We start from the raw sequence: 24,220 nt of genomic DNA, 5'->3' as shown, positions 1-24,220 counted from the left end.
ATAAAAATAAAATCTTTTTAAAAATGTGTTAGGAAAAATTCTCAGTTACGGCTGCATATTTTTCACTGATCTTTCTGGCACTGGTGTGGCTTTGTGGGAATTCCCATGAAAGGTTATCTATCTCTGATAATGTACTAACACACAGTAGATGTGACATGAAGTTGAGCTGGCAAGTTCTCAGCCTTGAGCACACGGGGTGCCTCATGATGGTCTGACAGCATTGACACTTGAGATATTTTTCATCATCATACAATGCTTACCATTTGAAACCCTTCAATTGTATTCATTGTTCTTTGTGACTATTTGTTCTTGATGACCATAATAACTTTCTTGCTTGGGGGAATCATCATGCTTCAGAGAGACATTTGTTATTTTTATTATTGAAGAATTTTAAAATAGAAAATACCATCATACGTCATCTGATCACACAATTCTTTGACATCCCTGAGAAATATGTTCAGAACTCCAGCTACATGAAGGGGGTGGGGGCTGAACCATCAGATAGGTTATTCACTAGTGAAATGATTCCCATGTATGAATCTTACACCAAGGCACTCTAGATTTGTGCCAGGTAAGTCACGTTTCATTTTCACAGCAATGTGATAGAGGTATCATCCCCACTCAAAAATGGCATGTATCTTAGACCTTTGGGTCCCTCACAAATAATTCTAACCACAAATGCTAAGATAGCAAATATGGAGACTATACAGGTCTGACAATGGCAAAACTCAATAGCTGCTGCATGCTTTAAGAATCTTCTGCAGTGTAGGGGCACCTGGGTGGCTCAGTCGGTTAAGCATCAGACTCTTGGTTTCGGCTCAGGTCAAGTTCTCAGGGTCGTGGGATCCAGCCCCATGTCTGGCTCCATGCTAAGTGCAAAATAGGCTTGGGATTCATCTTCCCCCTGCCCCTCATCCCCTCAAAATATATAAAAATCTTAAAAAAGAATAAGACTTTCTGCAGTGTAATGCCTTTGCTGTTGACCATAGGAAATGAAACAGGTGTTTTTAATGGAGTAAATCAGAGGGCCAGATTTATTTAAAATATCACAGAACTTTTAATCCAAGAAAATCCTTATCCTCGTTAATACTACCATTGGTGAAGCTAATTAGGATTACAATTAACCTTACAATTTTACAGATTTTACAATTTGGCCTTTTCAAAGGCCACCTTCTGCAAGAGGCAATGCCACATGCAATAATAATCGGGGAGCTGAAGACCAAGGGAAATTCAGTGTTCCTGCACTGATATTTTACACTTCTGGTTTTTGAGTTCTGAATGAGATCTTTTGCATCACTTTTTGGGTTTTGTTTTGGTTTCAATCAGTAGTCTTAAACTTCTCACAAACTATGTCATGAGATTAAAATTCCTTATCTCCTCATAAAAATTATGATCAGTGTGTTTTATTGTGTGGGAATTATACCTCAATAAAAACAGAATTCCTTATCACACAAGAACAAAAAATTATGTTTCTAGGTTAAGTAGGATGAGATGCTGCAGCTCCAAGTTTGCTTGTTTGTTTTAGTATAAACATGAATAATAAATTCATAGCTCTGTTTAGAAAAGTGAACTACACTCTGCTTATATGTTTTCAAATGTTCAAAGGTAAACAAGGGGAAGCCCTTCTAAAAATCACTTCTCTAGATGGGGCAAGACAGGAAAGGACAGGATCTAGCACTGACATTTCATTCACGTTTTGTGTTAAGCAATTGCTAGAAAGGAGGAGTGTTTAAGAGAGTGAAAATCATGAATAAATCTTTTCCAATTGGAAAGAAACCATTATAGCTTTTTACGGAGATCTGGGGAGTAGCCAATAAGATGAACTTTCTTCATCATCTATGGTTATGACCAGAAGTAGGAAAGGAAGTAGAAAACTCTGTGTGTGTGTGTGTGTGTTTATTTTAAGAATCAAGTGGAAAAGGAGGAAAGGATTGGCTTAGATAACCTGTCAGATTCCTTACAAATTATAAATTCTATGTGTCCTGTAGAGGTAAATATGTGAAACGAAAAAAAAAAAAACCAAAACTAATATAAAAAATAGTGAAAAGGAATAAAGGGGGAAGGAGAGAAAATGAGTGGGAAATATCAGTGAGGGTGATGGAACATGAGAGACTCCTAACTCTGGGAAACAAACAAGGGATGGTGGAAAGGGAGGTGGGTGGGGGGTTGGGGTGACTGGGTGACAGGCACTGAGGGGGGCACTTGACGGGATGAGCACTGGGTGTTATGCTATATGTTGGCAAATTGAACTCCAATTAAAAAATATACAACCCCCCCAAAAACTAAACAAATTAAAAAAAAAACACCAAATAAGGAGAAAAATTATCATCTCTCAGGTGTTTACTAGGAAACAGATGAACCCTCCTGGTAACTTTACCAGATAAGTACAATTATTTCTACATTACAGATGAAGAAATTAGCATTTAAAGAGATTTAATAACTTAGCCAAGTTCGTCCAATGAAAGGCAAGGCTGGGTTTCAATTTGACATTTGGCTGACTCCAAAGCCTGTCCTCTCCCCCACAGTCCATCTGGCTTTGAACCCCAAAGCCATCCTCAGATATGGGAAGCAATTCCAGCCTGTCCACTATTTGTTATGTAGCCAAAATGTTCTCTGCCAGCAGATGAGATGCAGTGGGCTGAAGTTGCCAGGTAAGATTGCCATGGTGTTTTAGGAATATTTCAACCCTGTGGGTCTCTAGTATGGAGCATCACTGCTTCAATTTGCCAGCTGAATGCAGTACAGCAATTCTTTAACCTAAAGAGAGACAACTCCAGAATAGTAGCTCCTTACAAATTAGTCTGTCTTATTATTTTATATGGACCACCTGCTTATGTTAGCACTTAATATCTGAAAAATAGACACATGATCTACACTAGCCACAATATTTTACTTCAGGAATAAAAGTTTATACACAAATACTCTTTTCTCTCTGTTTAACATAAGTGTCCAAATGCTCGGTTGAAACCGCCCTTCTCAGTAAGAAAAGCAAGAGAAGGCTGGAAAACATTCACATTCCAGGGACCGCAGAGGGCCCATGAACAAACAGCCCAGTTGGAAATTGGCCAGATGGGACAAAGATCTTAAACATTAAGTCCATTCATATTCTATTACTTGTCATCACAACCACATTACTTTTTTCTTCTTCATAAACAATTCTTTACTCCATAACATTTTCTGTTAACCTCCCAATAATGTACCTTATCATGACCTCTCAGCCCTGTAACATATTTGCTATAGAAAATTACATTTTTCACTAAAGTGATATAGCACTTGCTATAGGATTCTGATTTTGCTCAAACTGAGTGCTATAGAAATTCACAAGCCTTGTGTTAATTACTATATTATTATGTAGAACTTTCAGTTATTAATTCACTCAACAAATACAATTCAAAAATCTAGTCTGAGTCTGGATACAGCAGTGAATAAAGCAAAGTCCATGGATTTCATATACTAGGGGGTGCTAGACAATAAAGAAATAAATACATGCATAATAAAATATCAAGTGGTTGTAAGCACCCTGAAGAAATATCATTTAAGGCAAGTCTATGAAAGATGATAAAGGGAGTTATTTTAGACTGTGGTTGAGGAAGGCTTCCTTGAGAAGGAGCATTTGAGTATAGACCTAAATCAAAATATGAGAATAATCCCTGTAACTCTCAGGAGGAAGAGCATCCCAGGCAGAAAAATAGCAACTACAAAGTCTTGCAGCTTTTCGTTAGAAGGTTTTTGTAATGACACTCTCTTGTGATTGTAGATATTAAAACTGCCTATTAGAGTTCTGATCCAAAGTCAAAATGAAGCCTCATTTTTCCCATAGTAAATACATGTATATATACAGAGGTACATAAAAATGTATACATTTGTAATAGTGTTATAGTTTGAGGTACTACAACACAAGGCATGAGTCAGGATTCTCCAAAGAAACATAACCAATGGGATGTGCATATATCCAGAAAGAGATTTATTACAAGGGATTGGCTCATGCAATTATGATGGCTGGCAAATCCAAAGCTGCAGAGTGGGCTGGAAGGTCTGAGACCCAGGAGAGCTGATGACACAGCTCCAGTCTGAAGGCCAGCAGGTAGAGATCCAGAAAAGTCAATGGTGCAGATGGAGTCCCAAGACAGTCTGTTGAAGATTTCCCTCTTGCTTGGGGAGGCCAGTCTTTTAAGTTCTATTCAAGTCATCAACTGATTAGATGAAGCCCATCTGCATTGTGGACTACAATATATTTTACTCAAAGTTCACTTAATTAAACGTTAATTTACTTCAAAACACCTTTTAAGTTGACATGTAAAATTAACTATCACAGGCAGTATAGTTACTAAGGCAACAGAAAATTATTGTGGGAGGGCAGGGTGAGCTGACATCAGGCGGATGTGCAGAGGGATGCCACTTAGCTACAAACACTCACTTGGTAGAATATGGGTGGGTTTTAGTCCCAGTTTCACTGCATTAAGTACTAGGTGTTCACTTAAGGGGCACAGTTGGAAAATCGAAGCAGCAGCATTGCTCTAAGAGAGATGTGTTCATATGGTAGGACCAAAGTCAGCTTGACTAAGGGTCAAGCAGGAGATTGGGTAAAGTACCAGGACCACCATTAAACTCATCTGGCTCCAGGGAAGACCATATGGTTAGCACCAGGCAGGGCACTGGGCAGGTTAACTCATGAGAACAAAAGAGAGAACCTAAGTAAAACCCCATTCCTCTGCTCAGAGCCAATCCAGAGCTGAGAGGGAAGAGAGGGTGGACAATTAGTTAAGGGCTCCTCAGAGGCCCAAACCTGGCACCTCATCTTGGTCCTGGTTGGAGATATGTGTGGCTCAGGGAAGGTCTCAATTATGGAATCCTAGGTCCCTAGGTCTGGGAATGGAATCCTAGGTGAAGCCATATGGTAAAGTTAGCTTTGATGAAGTAGAGAAAACAGAAGTAGAGAAAATGAGGAGGTGGGGAACACTGATCTGTCGAAATTAGAAGCCGACATGAATAGTCTTGTTCCTGTGGATAAGTAGCCTTCTAACAATTCTCAGTACTGCATTAGGAAAACATTTGTCCACCAAAATCTGCTGAGTCATCCTCACTGCAGGAATACTCCTCATCTGTCACACATTCTGACACACAGAAAGTGGTGCCTTCATTCTATAATCTCAAATCAACAAAAAGAAAGAGGCAAAAATTCCAGTTTCACTCACTTAGCGAAGATCCAAATAGTTCAGAGCAGCATTTCCTAAAAGCAGGGAAGAGTTCACTGTGCTTTATCAAACAAATGCGCGAGAAATTCTTGGCTTACTTCAAGGCCACATTATATGAAAGATAAATCTAGAAAGCATCTATTTTAGCAGCTAAGAAAAATGTGAGAGATTTATTTGTATAACAGAGCTTTTTGGGGAGCTACTATTAATAATGTAGCTGATTCCTGTTATCAATCAATGTATTCATCCAAAAGCAAAATATCTTCTAAATCAAAATATAGTGTATCTCTTTGGACAAGATCTACTTTCCTACTTCCAAGTTCACAGTGATAAAGCATGATGGATTAGTTAGCTTCTTAAGAAATGGTTTAGGGGATTCCTGGGTGGCGCAGCGGTTTAGCGCCTGCCTTTGGCCCAGGGCGCGATCCTGGAGACCCGGGATCGAATCCCACGTCGGGCTCCCGGTGCATGGAGCCCGTTTCTCCCTCTGCCTATGTCTCTGCCTCTCTCTCTCTCTGTGTGACTATCATAAATAAATAAAAATTTTAAAAAAATAAAATAAAATTAAATAAATGGTTTAAAAGGGTTTTTTTTTTTTTTTTTTAGAGGAAACTCACTTGATGGAATAGTCACCTTTCTCCACTTTTAAGTGTGCACACACTTACTTTCTAGAACCTAAGAGGGAAAATATTAATGGGTTAATAAAATATAGGAAAGGTCCTATGTTTTTAAATTGTTCAAATATCTGTGTTTTTCTGTGTTTTCTGTACACCTATTTTCTCTATTTCATGGTTTGGAGAAAGCATTCCTAAAAGGACTGTTTTCCATCAGATGACATCAGCCTATATCTCTTACATGTATATACAAGACAGGAACCTTTATATGATTCATATGAGGCTCAAAATCACATTAAAGAGAAGAGTGAATCCCCAACATATTAATTAGTCCCTTTAAGAATTTTAAGTGTCTAGAAACAAAGAATGAAATGGTTCGTCCAACGACTTTTGACTTCAATTATTCTTACATGAAGACATTATCGTAATGAAGACCTAAATCTTGGGAGACAGAAAACTAGAGTCTGCTACCGGAGTCATCCAAATCAAAAAAGGATAGTAGCCAGGGCACCTAGGTGGCTCAGTTGTTGAGCATCTGCCTTTGGCTCAGGTCATGATCTCAGGGTTCTGGGATTGAGTTCTGCATCAGGCTCCCCTCAAGGAGCCTGCTATTCCCTCTGCATATGTCTCTGACTCTCTGTGTGTCTGTCATGAATAAATAAATAAAATCTTTGAAGAAAGAAAAAAGGATGGTAGTCAACTGGAATGGAGAGGAAATCACAGTGTTTCTCCCAGTGGATTCCTTTTTGATACTGAATTGTAATTTCCTCCTGTTGTGAACTAAGCTAAGCTAGTTTGGCTATCTAAAAACAGTCAAAGCCTTTGTAAAAGCCTTTGGCCATAAAAGCCAGATGGGATGTAACAATGAAAGCAAGTCTTAGATAAGATTCTGCTGGAATGCAAACATTTATGAGCAACTAGATAGAACCCTGCACCACCTGTTCCTGGAAGCTTAAGAGTCACCCTCTGTCTTGGGCTTTTTAGGAGAAACTTGCATGACAGATTTACTCTGAAGAGGATGTCCAGTACTGTGAGGTAGCATCAGCTTACCTTCTAGTCTTTTCTGCAGGGAAATATTCAAACAGAGCTCAGTTCTAGCTCCATAAGGCTGCTGGACCTGCCAGAGCTGGATCTTTTTCATTTAAGGCCAATAATGTCCATACATTCCTTTTGGCCAACCACTTAGTTTGACCACTACTTATTTCAACAATATAAGATTATTTTCTAATAATTCTCATGCTGAAGAACAAGGCTCTGATATGAATTTTGACAACAATATTGAAAGTGCTTGTGTAGACTCTTTAATAGTTTTCTGTAACAACTTGGCTAGGATATAGTGTCCAATTGTTTGGTTAAACACCAGTCTAGATATTGCTGTGTAGTTATTTTCTATATGTAATTCACATTTATAATTAGCAGGTAAGTGGGCTTCATCTAATCAGCTCAAGCTCTTAAAAACAAAGACTGGGGTTTCCCAAGGAAAAAATAATTTTTCCGCAAGACTCCTACATAGAAACCCTGCTGTTTGAGTTTCTGGTGTGCCCTAAAGTTTCAAACTTGCCAGCCCCCATGAACACCATGAATTGAGCCCTAAAATAAATCTTTCTTACACACACACACACACACACACACACACACAGTTTGTTTTTCTGAAGAACCCACATTAACATAAGATCCCTAAGGAACAGAGACTCCTGATTTGGGTACTTTAAGGGCTAACTAACCACCTCTAGAGTGTATATTATAGGTCACTTAATCTCACACACATTCAAAGTAAATTACTACCCAGATAATATGTCACCTTGTTCTGTGAGTGTCTTCCCCCATCTACCTTCTATTTTTTTTTTCCTCATTTGAAATGATCAGTTAAATAGACACAGAAATAACTTCTCTCCCATACACCTTTCTGGTTATGCTTATGAAGCTCCCAAAAGATTCACTCAAGATCTTGAGAACTTACTCTAATAACTGTAAATATGTGAAGAGTTATGTAGGGTGATAGTTTTGCTTTCTATGGGTAAGCTGTCATGCAACGTAGTAGTGAGTAAGCTAGCTATTCTAGGTGAAATTCTCCTCCTTCAATTATACCATATCATGAATATACATACCTCTCATTTCATTAGAAGCCTTCAGAGCCGCAATCCTCACTACAGCAAAAAACAACATGTACATTTATAGCCTCTGCTTCTACTGTTAGTATAATAAATGATGTGTTCAGAAATCAGAGTGAGGAGTGAGATTCTGTGAGTCTGTTTCTAGTTCTGAACACTCATGGTTTTCATTTCACTGTGGCTCACTAGACAGCATGTAAAACTGTAAAAGAAATTATTCCAAAGGAATCCATATTTAAGTGTTTTTTTTTTTAAAGGGATATCTCTTTAAAGTACTTTGTCATTGTTTTCAAAAGTAGGAATGTGGCAAGTGAGAATTTTTTTCGATATTGTGTGAAAATCCACCTAATTTATCTACTGCTTTCAAATATGTGGGTCAACATATCCCTAAGAAAGTAACGCAAAATACCAATCCTTTAAAAAGCCTCTAAAATGGGTTATATATGGTTAAATATCACCCTGTAAAAGTTTAGAAATGCTTTTTACTATACACATCCCTACCTCCACCAGAAATTCCAAAGCATACAGCAAAGGCCATGAAGCCCTTCAGTAGAGAATTTTGTTTAATTTTGTTAAGCCTAATGTTTCTGAAATGCATTTGATAACAGAATCTTTACTTTGAGTAACTTCCCTTAGCAGTCCATAAAATGTGAGAGCATACTTTGAAAAATGTGGACATAAACTATTCCAGACAGAATGAGGTTAAAAAGAAAAGTTTCCACATTAAGAGATTCTGTTAACTTCTCTCAAGAAGTCATCTCAGTATCTGGCAAACAGAAGATCTTTCTGTATCTGAGATAAATCTTTCATGCTACATTTTAAACATTCCCTGCTGTTGTGTACTCTGTGGAGAAGAACAGCTGGGCACCATTCTCCATGTGAGAAATAATTTTTCATTTAGAGACCTTTATTAGGACATCTATCTACCTTCTTTGCCACAAGAATAAGTGCAATGATTAAATCTTTCTTAGATATTTATCTTCCACAAGTGTTAACTATCTTTGCGGCTCTACTTGGAATCATCTATTTTCTCCATTACATTTTTAAGTTAGACAGACCATATATGTAGTTACTCTATTAGAAATATGACCTGGACTTAGGACCATCGTGCTTACAGATTACTGTGGAGTAATACCTTGTGTGGAAATTGAGTCTAAAAGTCAGCGGGTTATATCAAATAAAGTAGTTGGCTTCTTCTCAGAGGCAATGTTGTATGACAAATGCATATCTTTAAACACTATCCGTTCACCACAGCAAGATGCTCGCACCATGAGGACTCATGAGAATGGAACTGACCAAGATGGGAATGAATTGGTATCTCAGTGAGGGCAACAATAAGAATTCTATCCACACTGTTGAATTCATTACTTTCCTCTTTTTCCATTGTTTTGCTTTTGATTTTTTAAATCAATATAGTATAATTGAATTTGTGTAAATGTACCTATGATGTGAATAACTGTCAAAATGCATTTGATTATCACTGTAGTTAAGTTTTTAAGGAAAGAGGAGTCTTTATTATTTGTTTTATTTTGTTTCAATAAACATTCAACAAACAATTTCTGTAGACAAAGAGTGGGTGAACTATTGGGCAAAAAATAACTACGACCCAACCTCTGGCTTCAGACTTCATCTATGATGAAGATAAGCATAAATAAAGCCAAAATCAAAATAAGACTATATTAAGTATCATAATATTATAGAAAGGGAAGAAATTCATTCTGCTTAAATCATGGAAGAATGTTACAGCAAGAAGTGCCTTTTGAATCAGGTCCTGCACAAGAAACAGGATTTCACTATATAGAAAAATGCATGTGTGCATGTGTGTAAATATATAGTGTGTGTGTGTGGGGGGGTGGATTTTATGCCAATGGAGCAAAAGACAAGTAGATATAAAATGGGTATTTTGTGTCAGAAAAATCCCATAATCTGGAACTGTGCTCCTTGTGTGGAAGGAACACATTTCATTCACTCCACCATGGATATGATATAAACAAGTCATTCCCCTACCAAGAATTCGTTGTGGTTTCTGTTCTCCATGAAGTCCATATTCCCTAGTGGAACATTCGGGGTCCTTCCCAGCCTGGCTTCAGCCATCTTTCCCATTTCAGTTCTTGGAAGTAGGGCAAGACAAGCTCCTCAAGGCCGTATTCTTTTTATTTGCAACACTCAGCATAATATCTGGTATTTTGTCTCATACTTTACCACTGTGTTTTTCTTGCCAAGGCATTGCCCTGCATATATATATATTCCTCTTTACTACCATAAAAGATATTCTGCTTCACTTGAATACTTTGTCAGTTTCATAGTAGTTTTTCATCTCCATCAAGTTCTCTGTGAGGATCTTCATATAGGGCAGTATATATAGCTATATATATATATATGTATATATGTAGCTGCTAACTGCAACTAGTCTGCTATTCAGATGCCCAGCCTCTGCCTTTGAGAGACACAGAAAGTACAAGTGGCACATGGATGATGAAGGGAAATAATGGACAGGAACCTTCCACTTCACTTCTTTTGTGTAAGTCTTCTTGGAAACTTTACTAGTCTCAGTATTAGTATTCCTAGTAATACAGGGTTATTGATCATTCATTCACCCAAGCTATATGCATCTAATACCAAATAAATGCAGGTTTTATTCTAGGCTCTTTGGGCTATATCAACAAGCAAAATAGGGGAAGATTCCATGCTAACATTCTACTTGGGAAACAAGATCATCAGGGAAACATAATAAGCAATAAATATAAATAAATTATGCATCATGTTAGAAGGTAATAAGTGCTATGAAAAAAACTATAAATTGAACAGATAAACAGTACCTGGAGGGTATCATGGGCCAGGATGAGTTGCAATTAAATATGATGGGTCAACCTGCTCAACATCATTAATTATAATGAAAATGAAAATTAAACTCACCATGAGATTCTACTTCATGCTTACTAAATTGGCTAAAATGAAAATGTCTGATACGAGCAAATATTGATTAGGAAACTGAAACTCATGTTGCTATGGAAACGTAAAAGGGACAAGGACTTAAGAAAACTGTCTGAGGTAATGATAGTGACTAGAACTAGAATGATAGTGGTAGAGGTTAAAAGATTGAATGCACTTTAAGGAAAGAGACAAAAGGCTTTATGATGAATTAAATGTATTATGTAAGAGAAAGAGGAGTCTATGCCAATCCAAGATTTTTGGTTTGAAAAACTGGAACGGTAGGTTTGTGATTAATAGGTGGGAAAGATTTCAGGAAGTATACAGATTGGGGATGCAGATATCAGAAGTCCAGTTCTGGACATATTAAACATGAATTGCATATTTTTATAACCACTAGGAGACATAATTTAGACCATTTTACATGAGTTGGAAGTTTGGAGAAGTCCAAGCAGAAGACCTAATGTTGAGGTTGACACTATCCAGATGGTATTGAAAGCCATGAGACTAGGAGGAGATCACCATAGAGATAAAGACAAAGAAGATAATTCACAGGCTAGAAGAAGCCCATGGATTAGCCTTAGACTATTACAATATTTAGAAGTAAGGGAAATGCAGAAGTGACTGAAAAATGGTGTTCAGTGAGGCAAAAGGAAACTCTAAATGAGAGTGAGGACAAATGAAGAAAGTGTTTCAAGGAGGAAGAAAAAAGTTAACACAGTTGAATAAGCTGAAAGAATAATATGAGGCTTAGAACTGACCACTGCATTTGAAGATGTGATTCTTGATCACCTCAGTAAAAGTTACTATCAAGAAACGGTAAAAATAGAAGCCTATCTGGAAAGCATTGAAGAAACAAGAGAGGTATAAAAGCAATATGTGTATATAATGGTTATGAATTTTTTCAGTGGAAAGAGAATTTAGAAATGAGGTGGTAGTTGAAGAGAAACGTGAGATCAAGTGAGGGTTTGGATGGGTGGGTGGATGGATGAGGACAGCTGGTCACCTCTACTGAGAAAAAAGCCTTCAAATCACCCTTCCAGTGGGGTTCCATTGCTTCACACCATGAGGGAAAGATATATCATTGTTTTGGTCATTATTAGGCAAGTCAGATCTCCTCATGTACCCCTAACCCCACTTAATATTCTCCCCTTATAAGTAGGCCATATGATTGTAAAGTGCATAATAAAAATACCCCCAAACCTCAAGACACCTTGTAAGAATGTAATAAAAAACCAATACCAAACAAATTACTCATAAATAAAATTCAATGATGTTTCTTATTGTTATGCAGGGAAAACACATGAGGAGATATAGGAAATAAAGAACTGTAAAAAAAATTAGACCCAATGACATTAATTCTGCCAATCAAAATTAGACTGGCTATTTTTCTGATTTATGTCACTATTTATTACAAACAAACATGTTTAGTCTGGCTTAAATCTGCAAGAGTCATAAAGGAAACCTGAACACATTTTCAGACTATGGTCTTCCTGGGGTATAACATTAACTATTCATAGAAGAAAATGGAGTAATCAGCCTTCATAGTTTTAATTCCCTTTATCTCTACTGTACATACATTCCAATGGAGTGATTATTCTAATCACAATGGTCAACAACAAATTAGGTCATTTAAAAATTTTATGCTAACAAAGGACTGAATTCAATGCTAAATTCTTAAGTGATTGTTTGCATGATGTAACATAGGTTTAAATTCAGTCTTAATGCAGGTCGAAGAGGAGTAGTAGGAGGATATGATGGAAAGGCACAGAACAAACCAAATTCTATGCACAAATTCTCACTGTGACTCGCTTTAAAGGGCACAATCCTTAGAAGATGCAACCTGAGTTCTTTTGTGATAATTAGAAGCTAAGCTTGAGGTCTCAAATTTCTAATGCTATGAAAAAACATAAATTTCAAACAATCCATATATTCAATCTGCAGTTTTTCCAGAGAAAAGTTAATATAGCTTAGTGTTTTTACCCAATTCTGTGCAATATCTTGTAAAATTTAATTATCTAGGGTGCCTGATGGCCAAGTCTGTCAATCGTCCAACTCTTGGTTTTAGCTCAGGTTGTGATCTCAGGGTTGTGAGATCAAGCTACACATCGGGCTTCATGCTTAGTGGGGGGGTCTGCTTACAGTTTCTCTCTCTTTCTCCCTCTGTACCCTCTCACTGACCATTCTCACACATGCTCACTGTATCTTTAAAATAAATAAATAAATCTTTTTAAAAAATATAACTATCTATTCTTTGGGTCTCCTACCTATGCTAACCTTCCAAGTACTTTATGGGATTTTTTTTTTTAATGAGGAGACTTGGGACATCTGGGTGGCTCAGTGGTTGAGCATCTGCCTTTGGCTCAGGGCATGATCCTGGGGTCCTGGGATGGAGTCCTGCATCTGGCTCCCCACAGGGAGCTTGCTTCTCCCTTCTGCCTGTGTCTCTGCCTCTCTTTGTGTGTCTCTCATGAATAAATAAATAAAATCTTCAAAAAATGAGGATACTTGATCTGTAACTCTCTGTATACTCCTGAATCTCTGATTTCAGTTGATACCACTAAACCCCTGACTCACTGTGCTACATCCCATTGCTTCCTTATTGCTGCTGAATATGTCAGCTATCCTCCTTCCTCAGGATCCTGGTACCTAACTTTCCTCTGCCTAGAATGCTCTTCCCTCAACAATCTAAGTGGCTCATTCCCACAGTCCCTTCTAGACTGTACCATGTCTCATCTTACTTGAAAGCTCTGTCTTAATATCTACACAGTATTTATCTACACTTAATTTTAATACAGACACACAATTTTATTTATTAATTATTCCCCTCTACTATAATCTAACTCCATGAGGCCAGAATCTGTGTTTTGTTCACTGCTCTAATCTCAGAAACTAGGTAAGTACTCAGCCCCAACTAGGCACTCAACAAATGTTAAATGAATGAAGAAAGACTAGAAAGAGTAGCTGCCCTCCCTCTACTGGTCAAGGTGAATTTGGCATACCTAGAATGAAAGAAATAATATGCTTGATCCTCTGGATTTTGTGTATATGCTTTCTCCTCTCCAATAAAAAATACACTTACTGGTAGTAGACCTCCAACCTCTCAAAATTTAAGAAAATGGGAAAAGTTATAAGATAAATTTAACCCAATACTTACTGAATACAGTGAGCATGTTAATGAGAAACTTCCAGGCCAACAAAGTCGTGGTTATTTTGCTGACAATTCTGCATACATTTCTTTCATTGTGTGTGTGTGTGTGTGTGTGTGTGTGTGTTTTCTGAACACAAAAGAATGTTCATACAAGCAAGACCTCTGTTTTCTTATAAGTTCACTCCCTGCTAGATGATAAATAGAGTCAGAGTCCTTAAGATCATTGCCTTAGTAACTAATCATTGCACATGAAAAATAATATTGTCGGAAATAACAATTGAGACAGGAAACAACTGGCCTCAAGAGGTTGCTAAGTAGTAGGAAAATCTGATTTTTAACAGCTGATTTCTATCTCTTTTCCAGTACATAAACAGACCAAAAAGGAAAGAAGCCACAAAAATAGGAGATAGAAGCCAAACCTCTGTCTTCAACCTCTAGAAGAACAAAAGGTAGAGTATAAATTGCCTCCAAGGATTGCCTGAAGCATTAGGTAATATTTGCAAAGACTTTTTAAGATGAAAGCTATCAGAGAAGGGCGAAATCCTACTATCTCAATAACTGGAATGGTATTCTTTTTTTTTTTTTTCATGCTGCATTACAAATTCTTTTAAAAATACTCCACCAAAAGAAAAGCCTTAACAACCTTCCATAGGGGAAATTTCCATTCATCCAACCAGAGTTAACCAAGACTGGGGAGAGCCAGGACATGCCTTCTGTGAGTCTACTTCTATCACGAAGGTCCATATTTGAAACACCTGAACAAGATGACAGCCTATGGGGAGTCAGCACTCTCTTTAATTTGTTGGAAGAGAGTCAAGGAGACCACTTACTAACATATCAATCCAGTGCTCCACTACATTTGCTTCTGCAGGTTAATAACAATATAACAGATGTACTATACCAGGAGTTTAGGCCAGATACTAATAATTCATAACCATCCCCCAGATGTCATGATGCTATTTAGTTTTAGTTTCTGTAAATCAGTGTTTATTCAAAGTATGTTTCCTCTACCACCAATAACAGAATGATCTGGGAACACATTAGAAATGCAGATTCTCAGGCCTCGTGCTAGATCTACAGAATCCAAATTTGGAGATGGAGTTCAACATGGTCTGTATCAAGCACTCCAGGTGATTCTGATGCATTGCTTTATAAATTATAGTTTACATTTTAAAAAAGATCTGGCTATTAAAATCCCACTGGACAGAATAATCGGCTTATTACTTATTTATTTATTTATTATTTATTTATTTATTTATTTATTTATTCAGCCAATGTATATTAAATGCCCATCATGTAATAAGCATTGCTCTGGAAGCCAGAGATTCTGCAATGAACAAAACAGACACAAACCCTGACCTTATGGATCTTGCATTCTAGTTGAAGTAGGCAGACAAACAAAATGAGCAAATTATATAATATTTCAGAAAATAAGGGTTGTGGAAGAAATAAAACAATGAAAGGAAGATGAGGCATTGATGAAAAGGGGCATGAGTGCATTTTATTTTCTTAAAGATTTATTTATTTATTTATTTATCTGAGAGAGAAAGAGAGGACAAGTAGGAGGGGCAGAGAGAGAGGGAAAGAGAATCTCAAGCAGACTTGTCACCAAGCACAGAGTCCAACTCTGAGCTCAGTCTCACAACCCAGAGATCATGACCTAAGCCAAAACCAAGAGTTGGCTGCTTAATCAACTGTGCCACCCAGGCTCCCCTGAATGTATTTTATATGAGGTGGTCACAGTCCACAAAATTTGAGCTTTGGGTCATATAACTAATTGATATGTCAGAATTTGTTAGAGGATGGTTTTTCACATTACTTTTCTAAAGCCAATTTATAAACTGATCTAAGAGATACTTATGTCAGGGTTCATTTTAAGTATGTTTTAGATACTTGACAAAAATTTTCAGAAATACACATTACATTTTGTATTCAAATCTTATTTCTAAATTTATCCCTTCTTTCCTCCTTTTGTATGTTTTAAATTTTATTTTTAGTACTTAAAATTATATTATTTAACCATTATGTTAAACTAAATGTTTAAAAATTAGACAAGCATGGAAAAATTAATATATGCTAATTTTAGACTTTTGATCCAATTCTCCTAGTGTTGGTAAGCACAGATAAAATAATGCTACAGTTAAAGCGGCCATGATCTTTTAAACTGTGATAAAACCTTTTAAAATGTGGGTCATCAATTAGTAAGCATTAAAAAGAAACAAGATGTTTTATAGTTTAAAAAAGTGGATTCAATTTCGACCCAGACCCCTGGGAAATGTGTTACTGAGTTGTTATGGACTGAATTATGTCCCCTTCTATGTTGAAGCCCTAACCCCCAATGTGACTGTACTGTATTCGGAGATGGGGCTTTTCAGGAGGTAATTAAGGTTAAATAAGGTCAAAGGGTTGGACCTAATTCAACAGGACTGGTGTCCTTAGAAGAGGAAAGATACCAGAGCATGCACACGCGCTCTCTCTCTCTCTCACCTTCTCTCTCTCTCCAAGTGCACAAAGGAAAAGCCATATGAGGACCTAGTGAGAAGGCAGCTGTTTGGTAATCCAGGAAGACAGGTCTCACCAAATGCCAACCTCCCCACACCTTGATTTTGGACTTCCAGTCTTGGGAGCTGGAATTTCTGTTGTTTAAACCACCCAGTGTATGGTGTCCTGTCATGGCACTCCAACCTGACTAATACATAAATATAAAAACATCTCCTTTTAGATAAAGAGTTCATTTGAATTTTTTAAAAGATTTTATTTATTTATGAGAGACACAGATTAAGAGAGAGGCAGAGATACAGGCAGAGAGAGAAGTAGGCTCCATGCAGGGAGCCTGATGTGGGACTCGATCCCAGGACTCTAGGATCATGCCCTAGGCTGAAGGCAGACGCTCAACCACTGAGCCACTCAGTCGTCCCACCTGAGTTGATTTGAATTTTAAGAAAATTTCCCTTAAGACTCATTACCGATGCGGTTCCCCAAACCATCATGACCACCAGAAGAAAGGTGACTAATTTATGGTCTCCCCTAGAAGAATACTGACCACTTGTGTGTAGTACAAGATAGTGGGCTTGAAAAGTAACCCATACATGTAAGGCCAGGAGATAGCACAAAGATAAAGAATAACTGGAGCACAACTTTTAATCACTTCATTTGTATTAAGTAATATTTAATAAGGTAAAGGAGGATAGAATATATTATGTTGATTCATCTAAGTTAATCATCAAATTCATCATTTTTTGGCACATTTTCATGGACAAGTTGCTATATTAGGTGCTGACTATTCAATGGTGTGCTAAAAAAAAGACAGTTTTTAAAAACATGTTAAATAACATACAAACAAATATGTTACAGAAATAACTCCTAAGGAGAAAAATGTGCTATAAAAGCATATGATGGGTTCCTGCCTTGGTCAGATAAGGCTTTCCTAAAAAAGAAGCATTTGAGCTGAGTAGTCAAAGGCCATTCTAAGCTAAGGTGAGCAAATTCTGGGATGGATAGTGTACAGAAAGCCCCATGTAAGATGAGATTGAAGAGTCAGGGATATATCATGCAATGACCAGATTATTCAACAAATACAAGAGACAGAGTAAGATGCTGATTAAAAAAATGGGAATACAACCTGCAACATGCACACAGTGGGACAACCTAGAGGAATAAATGACCAGTTTTTCCAACAAATGTATTGCAAGGGGGAAAAATGAGGAAGAATAAACCTATACTCAGAAGGAAATTAAGTGACATATTGAGCAATTACAATATACAATACAATATACAAGTTCCAATATATGGAACTTGTTTAGATCCTGATTTAAATAAATATAACAATGATATCAGACAAAGCTGGAAATTTGAGCTGGATATTTGATGAAGGAAGCAATCTTGATTTTTTTTTTTAGATGTGGCAATGATACTGAAGTTATTTTTTAAAGGAGTAATAATTTAGAGATCATGCTACAATATTTACACATGAAATGACCGGAATGTCTGGAATTTGCTTCAAAAGAATTCAGTGTAGGGGAAAGGAGAAAATAGGTAGGAGATGAATGAAACAAGATTGGCCGTGAATTCATGATGCTTGAAACAGAGTATTGGGTAGTTGAAGCTTTACTATGCTGCTCTCTCTTTTTTTGTGTACATTTCAAATTACCCATAATAAGAATTTTCAAAAGGAAAAAAGAAACACATTAGGAGAAAAAGGGCAATAGAACTGCAAGTGTATGAGGAAAAATCAGGGCTATGCATTTATCTCAACTAGTGTCTCCTTTCAATTCATGTATACTACGCTCATAAAATTTGAGATACCATCAACATTCAGTGCATTTAGAGTCAGATCAATGCTACCAATAAACTTTTTCAATACTATTTGAAATATTGACACAGCATTGGGAAAATTCTGCAAATTTAAGCAGAAAGAATCCATTTGGAATCATTCCAAAAGTGAATTGCATTTTAGGGGGTGTATTTGAGCTAGCTGTAATCAGCAACTCAAGTATTTTTTTAAACTCATTGACTATGAATTACATTTCAAACTAATCATCTTGTTTATTTCTGCTAAAATCTCAGAAACCAAGTGATCAGCTTAAAAATTCCTGCTTTGCCAGGTCTCTTTTTTAAAGCTAAGGCAATTTTCTGCCATAAATTCTGCTAACGAGAAGAAAGACATTAAAATATCTTGCCAACAAAATAGAATATAAAGCACAAATAAGCCAAGAATTAAGCCTAAACAATTTAGTCATGCATTTTTGTTGGTTAATCAGGAAAGAGTAAAGGAATTCATAACAAAAATATATGAGCAGGAAAGAGGAGATAAGACTGTAGGGCAATTGGCATCCAACAACTGGCACTTAATTAAATTGTATGGTTCTTTATATTCAAACTTTTAATTTTAATCAAGATTTTTTTTTTTTAAATCCCAGGATGCATTAAGTTCAAAAAGATAATCAGAACTCTAGGTTCTTTTGTCTTTGAGGAACATTGTCAGAGAAGTAACCAGAGCCCAAAATACTTCCTCAGCATGAGAAAATGCCTGTGATAGGTATATATGAAAAAAAATTTTAAAGCAGCAAGTGTTTGCCTTATATCAGAAATGTTAGTGTTCAAAGTCAAAGGATCCCTCCAATTCTTTTATTTAAAAAAATCTCTTGTTTATACAAAGATACAGGTGCTCAGTCTGTTTCATAGATCTTACCTCCTTCCTGGGGAAGAACATTGTCTGGCTTTGTGAAGGACACTTGTCTCAATTTAAACACCTGTAAGACGAGTGTGTAGTACTTCACCCTGACCCGCCTCCTTTTGTTCTACTTGCCAGGTATTGGTGATCTGACACCCTCGCTAAAGCTATCTTTTATTTTTGCTCTCACCATTTCTGAGAGCACTGATGCTTCAAAGGGCCTTTGGTTCCACCCAGTACCAGTTATAATAGGTCTAAGCAGCTATCACCTATTCTCTGCTCTCGAACATCCCTAGCATCTCACTCTTTTGTCACCTACCTTTTCCAGGATCATCCAAAGAAAGTTACTCTCAGCCATTTTCTTCTCAACAGAACCACTTAAACTCACTTGATGGGTAAAACCTGTCTTCCGTTTGCTTATACTTACAGTCCAGGTAATAACCACACACACATTCCCACTCATGTTGCATGGTGGAATGGTGTATGTGCTATCAATACCAAGTGTCAATGGAGCTCAAGAAATAAGGAGAATGGATGAATATGGGAAGATGTGTCTTCTAGGGAGAATTTAGATAGTTGGAATGATGGTACAAGAACCAGTCTGGCAGGAGCCACCGAATAAAAAAGCCTTAATATTATGAGCAAATGAGACATTTTCCTGAGAATAAAAGCACAGTTCACACTGTGTACTATATGACAACAATAATTATGAAGTTAGTTTGAAGAGGTTGCCATTTGTAGCAAGCTGTGGAGAGCCTTAAATTCTAAGTGTACAATAAAACTTACCTTGCAGTTTTCTCTGGAGAAGATTTGAATAACAGAGGAGATATCTGACAAAATCAATGAGATAGAAACACTGATTTTGTGTGAAGCTTATTAATAGAGCACAAAATGATGAAGGTCTTGATGAGGATAGACAGTGATAACAGAAAAAAAGGAAGAGAAGAAAAGCTGCTTCAAAGAAATGAAACAAAACAAATCAAAACCAAACCAGGATTCAGATACTAACATACAAGAAAGGAAAGGGAGCTGTCTAAGATGACTCCTGTTTCTGGCTTAGCTGACTGGACATTGGTAGTGTACATGGCCAGAATAGAGCATATGGGAAGGAAATCCAAGTGTATGGAACAGAATGTGGGGGAAGAGAATGTGTTCACTTATTGGCAAGTTTGGAATCATGACAACTAGGGAATTATGGAAAGAAGCTTGTTCCCCAAGGATGTTGCCGCAAAGAGCATCTGCTTCAGACAGTATGGCAGACTCAAGCAGATGAGCTCCAGCGTCCTCCCTAACTCTTGTATTTCTAGCCAAATAGACAGTGTGTGTGGAGTTACAGGAGTTGTTTTCCTGATTATCTCAGGAGTCTGAGTCACTTCAAGAGCAAGAAGACTGTGGGTTGTGGTGCTAATTCTTTATCACTTGCAGTCTCCAAAATCTGTCTAATGTGGATTAACAAGTCCCAGTGTCAGTTGGGCAGGGAATTCTCCTTCTTGGAAACATGGGATTTTGTCTCATGTCTCATGTCTCAACTCCCTGGGAATTCCCATGAGCTTTCCTATGGGAGTCCTCCTATCAACTGGCATCACATCTACCCAGCCCACTCACTGACATTATCATATACCACACAGTAACCAATAACCATTACATTTTTGCTCAATTCTACAAGCAGAAGTAGCACTTTATTTATTTGAGAATTTTGTTCCAATAACCTCAACCAACGAACACCCAAAGGGTAAATCAGGAAAACAGTAGGTACTCAGATTTAGTCTCCTAGTGACTACATAAGAGTCAAATGGCAATATAGCTGCAACTGTGTCACCTTGAGAAGGGTGACAATCAGCTCAAGTTCCAGTGGAGTCCCGACAGTTGCATAATACTAAGCAGGCATCAAAACCAATAGCACAGACAGCAGGGCCAGTGCTAAGAGTGTGCAACAAAGGAGCTCGTTAGGGAAAGTAGCATGAAACTGAGGTTGGACTGACTTGGAACAAGGCCAAAGCCCAGGTCACAGGTCTCCCAGTGGGAAACCACAGTTCCCATCAGTGGATAGGAGAGGGCTGGTACTCCTATCTGTCTGGGCCACAGCTTCCTTCATGGCCATCCTGCTTCACTCTGTACATTTAGTTTCCTTGCTCTCTCTGCTCACAGGCTTCTTGAGCAGCGGTTCAGAACTGAGACTAGAGCATGGTTATGAGGGCAGTCCCCGCCTCTCTCTTTCTCTTGTCCACACACAATCATCACTACAGTCTTCCTGGCTGTCTCTCAGGTGTCCGGTTCCTGAGAGCAGCACCTCTCAGTTCACCTTACCTTCTGGAACCAATTCTCACAGGCCGCTGAACTCTATTTCCTGATGACCCTCCAGGTAGCAGCGAGGATGTCACATCCTCTGACAAACCTTGCCTGTCACAGTCTGCTGCTGGTCCTGGCTGGGTCCCTTTCTGTGTTCCCACAGCCCTGCCTGGGCTCCCACACTGCCTTGTAACTAAGTATTCGTGTGTTTGTCTGCCCACAAAGCAGAAGCTCCTGGGGGCAGGCTGTGTCTCACAAATGATCATTTCCCTAGCACCTGGCTCTTTAAATAAATGAACATGAGCTCAATGGGCTTTTATTAACTAATCCTATATTAAAATATCACCTACAAATATGTAAATACATTAATTAAGTCTGTACTTTTTGCTCTTGCTGAAGCCACCTTGTGCATTTCTACATTTCTATAAAAGCATTTGCTATTCTTCCAGTTGTTCAGGCATCTAGCTGATGGTACTTGTTGAAGATTGGCTTCAGGTATCTGAAATCAACCTTAGTAGAATGAAATAAACCAATGGGAAATAAATGAGAAAGCAGTCCCTTTTACAGGCTACAGAAGTATCAATATATACCAACATAGCATAATGTATAAACTTTGATTCACTAAGTTGTACACCAGAAACTAGTGTAACATTGCATGTCAAGTATATTTAAACAAAAAAGTAAAAATAAAGAAATATCAATGTATGAATAAAGCTATGTGAGGTTCTTTTTTATCTTGTATTGAACAACAACACAGTTTAAATGAGGGATTTTTCTCATCCTGACTAAATCTAAAATAGATTTGAAATATACCATTAAGACTCTGAATTTTCTAACACAGTATTAATACAGTTACCTTATTAACAGAGCAAAATTAGCAAAGTAAATATCTAAATCTCAGACTGCTAGCAACAAATTCTAAAGCAAGAAAGCAAATGTGCTATTCTGCAAAACACATACTTGGTTCATTTCTTACCTTTAGTCGAGTTCTGCTCTATAAAGCATTTAATATATTTATTTTAAAACAATGAATTTTCTTTCTATCATTTCATCCTCTCAGTTTCATTCAATAAACATGTACAGATTGCATACTCTGCATCAGACACATTTCCAGACTTTCAGGCAAGAATATTATTTATCTATTGACAAACATTAGCAATCACATTAACAATGCCATAAATGGGTACGATGCTTTGTGGTTCATAAACACTTTTGTATAGGAATCATCTGATACCAACAAAAACCCTTTAATTTTACAATGGAGGAATAAAGTGGTTGTTATGACTGTCTCAAGGTCACTCCAAGTACGTAGTGGAATCCCACATGACACTAGGTTGTCTGGCTCCAAATCCAATTCTCTGATACAACACATGGCCTCTCATTTGTTAATGTGGAGAATATGACACAGGAATATGCTGTGTCAAATACTGCTTCCATGGAAGCACTTGTCTGAGACCCAGGCTGTTCAGGAGTGCAGCCCAGGTGAACTTGAGTATCCTTGTGACTAAATCAGAGCTGATACGATCTTACAATGAGTATACCATCTCTTCTAACAACACAGTCAATAGATGATTGCACTGCTGAAAATTTGTTAGAGCATCACACAGCCAGAAATAAAATTGTAAATTAAAAGCTTTACATAATGTTCACTAGAGCCTAGCAATTTTGTCATTATAAAAATTATTTTTGCCATTATGTTCTGATTTATGGAGAAAAGGATTTTCTCTCAACTTCATCGGTTTCTTGGCAACTGAGAATTTAACGGAAATATTAACATATAGGATTATGTAGTTTTCTCCATGAAGTTAAAAGCCAATAGTTAGACTGGAACATTTTTTTCCAACTGCTGGGCCATTATCCAGAGGCAAATTTTGTAACTCCAAAAGCTCCCTCCCCCTTCCCCCCACCTCAACACCATCTCCAGAGATAACACAGGTTGCTCAGCTCTTCTCTTCATCCTACCTTACACTATTTCTTTTCATTCCTAGGTATAAGACAAAAAACAAAAAACAAAACAAAACAAAAAACCTCACTTCACCCAACCATGGTGCCATTTGAGTTAAAAACTAAGCTAGCAAACTAGATGATCTCTTCTAAACCCATGAGTCTATTAGTCTATGAATAAAGCACTAACTACATGAATATCAAACAGTACTCACACTCCGAAGGATGTTATACCTATGAATCTCTAAAGGGATGACCCCCAGAAATCCCAGAGACACTTGGACACCTTATTAAATACACAGATTCCTGGGTCCAAGCCCAGATGTACTAAATCAGAATTTCTGGAAGTGAGACCTAAAACTATATTTCTAACACACTTCCTTCGATGAATCTGAAGTTCACCCTGGTTTGGGAAGCATTATTTAAACCAGTAGTTCTCAAAATGTGGTCCTTGGACCAGCAGCATCGATATCACCTGGGAATATTCTAGAAAGGAAAATTCTCATGTCCTGTGCCAGATCTACTAAATCAGAGACTCTCAAGATGGGGCCCCAGAACTCTGAGTTTTATCAAGTCCTCCAGGTGGTTTTGATGCATGGCGATGTTTGAAAACCACTGATTTAAACAAAAGAATAAATTTCAATTTTAAAAACCCCCTATACTGAGACCCTCCTGAGCAAAGTCCCTCAGTTGCTGCAGGGGAAAAATAGCAGCTCATTTTGTACTATATTATTTTTTTAATGCACATTTCTTCAAACATCTATTGAGAATTTACTCTGTGCTAAGTAAACACTGTTAGAGGATTCTTAGGA

General features: G+C 37.4%; 2 long non-coding RNA genes across 2 annotated transcripts in view; one reads left to right on the top strand and one right to left on the bottom strand.

Annotated features, from left to right (window-relative positions):
- Positions 1-24,220, bottom strand: part of LOC118352576 (uncharacterized) — a 59,983-nt gene that overhangs the window by 13,317 nt on the left and 22,446 nt on the right. The window lies entirely within an intron of this gene.
- Positions 6,736-15,133, top strand: LOC118352577 (uncharacterized). Its single transcript, XR_004809874.1, has 3 exons — positions 6,736-6,844; positions 14,366-14,451; positions 15,026-15,133. It is a non-coding gene; the product is annotated as an uncharacterized LOC118352577 (long non-coding RNA).

The sequence above is a fragment of the Canis lupus genome, chromosome 27, assembly GCF_003254725.2.
Source record: "Canis lupus dingo isolate Sandy chromosome 27, ASM325472v2, whole genome shotgun sequence".
In the NCBI taxonomy this organism is placed as follows: Eukaryota; Metazoa; Chordata; class Mammalia; order Carnivora; family Canidae; genus Canis; species Canis lupus.
Note: the sequence above shows the minus strand (reverse complement) of the source record. Positions and strands in the feature narration are given on the sequence as shown.